This window comes from Sminthopsis crassicaudata, chromosome 5, assembly GCF_048593235.1.
Source record: "Sminthopsis crassicaudata isolate SCR6 chromosome 5, ASM4859323v1, whole genome shotgun sequence".
Classification (NCBI taxonomy): domain Eukaryota; kingdom Metazoa; phylum Chordata; class Mammalia; order Dasyuromorphia; family Dasyuridae; genus Sminthopsis; species Sminthopsis crassicaudata.
In genome coordinates, this window is record NC_133621.1 from 242486376 (window position 1) to 242488588 (window position 2213).

Here is a 2213-nt window from a genome sequence, read left to right on the forward strand (position 1 = left end):
AGGTCATATAACCATTTTGAATTTATTATGGCATAAGCATTGGTTTAAAACTAATTTTTGCCAAACCTCTTCCAACTTTCCCAGTAGTTATCATAGAGAGATTCCCCCCCCCCAATTTATATTCTATGGCTTATCAAAACTAGATTGAGTTCAACTGTTTCTAACTCTTCCTTACCACATCTGTTCTACTAGACCTACTTTTCTAAATTTCAATCAGTATCAAACCCTTTTGGTTTAAAGTTACTGTTGCTTTATAGTACAACTTGTGATTTGGAAGTACTATTTTTCCCTTTGTTTTTACTTTTTAAAAACTTTCCCTGGAAATTCTATACTTTTTATTAAGCTCAAAATGCTGTTTATTTTCTTTAACCCTATCAAGTATCCCCATGGTAATTTTTTTTGGTAGGGAAAAAGGGGGTTAAGTGACTTGCCCAAAATGGTATTTTGATGACTACAGCACTACATTTGTAAATTAATTTAGAAATTTTGGTCATTTTTACTATACTGCAGCTATCTTCACTTACTTAAGTGAAATCTTATTTCTTTAAAGATTAATTATATCTCAAGTATATCTTGGCATATAGATTGATTGACAAATATTTTACAGATATGATCTAGTTTTCTTAAAATAGCTGTTGGGCCAGTTTCATCTATGAAGGCAAGGAATAGTGGATAGCTATACAATCACTGTACTATTAATTTATTGCTTCCCTTAGAGATTGTCAAAGGACATTCTTGCTGAAGGCTTTTAGTCAATCAAAATACAGTTTACATAAAAAACATATGTGAGGTCTAATTTTTGAGAATGTTGAGCTATCTTTGGCTGAAGTTAGGAATTATAATTAAATCCTCAGGGGCAAAATAAATGACTGTCTAGGAACCTGATTAAACTAAGATATGTTCCATCTGAGACAACCAAGGCAAGAATTTAGCATCTTTCCTATTACTGCAAATAACACCAGAGACTTAATTTTTTATGCAACTGCTTCCTCTCTGCTTTTCAATGGCACACATGTTTTGCAGCTGTCCTCACTTTAGCTAACAAGAATAAAGGATCAATGAAGAGGAAAAAGTCAAATCATCCCAGCTGCCTGAATTACACATAAGGATTTTTTTTTTAAACTTCAAAATAAGAACTACATCAAATATAGTAAATAAAATGATAAGATTTCAAGACAAGTTTTTTCTATTTGGAGATTTTTGTTTCTCCCTTCTCTTAGGTTTTTATGCTTAAGGGCAAAGTTCAAACACACAAACTCTTCTTTTACAAATCCACTTTTATTTTATAATAAAATTCACCTTATTATACATTTTATCTGATAGGCAAGATTTTACTATGTGAATTAAACCAAAAGTTATATAATTTTAAATAGAATTCATAGTTTTTTTTAAAAGAACCAAAGAATATAGTAAGAATTATAGAAGCAAGCCTTTAAGTAGACTGAATATTTGAGGGATTATATGAATTTTTGTTCTTGAGTCATTTCCATGCTGTCTAATTCTGTATGACTCTATTTGGGATTTTCTTTGCAAAGATACTGAAGTGATTTGCCATTTCCTTCTCCAACTATATGAATATATATTTCATTTAAGCTACTTGACAACTGAAACTATTTCTCTTTTGTCTTTGTATTCCTAGCACTTTGCAAAGCCCACTAATATAAAGGGGGCAATAATTTCTTAGTGAATGGAATTATTTAAATAGGATGGTTAAAATGTCAAAACTGTTATTTATGGATGATAATAATATTTCAAATGCCTTAAGAAGAAATTATATATAACATCATTTATATTACTAATTTATTTTGGCCCTTAAGCCAAAAAACATGCAACTAGTCATTGTTGATTAATCCCATTCCTTAAAATATAATGTATCGTGGATCAAGAATACTTTTATGTTTGGATAAAGAATACCTTCAAGAAATGTTCTCCTGAGATTTAAAAAGTTGGCCTCTTTTTTTTTTCCCCTTCAAGTAATTAGTTCAAGTAAGCCTCCACAAAAGTTCTACTCTGATAACTCATCTTGGCATGGAAGACATTATGTCAGAGAGGTTCAAAGTCCAGTAGGTCTTACCCTGCAGAAAAGGCTCTGGACACAAGTGTGGCAATGCCCCCCAGAGAGAGTATACTAGGTCAAGTACAATTAGTATCTTCAGATATGTAAATATGTGAAATGTACCATTTTGATGTATGTTTGATCATCATTGACAAAG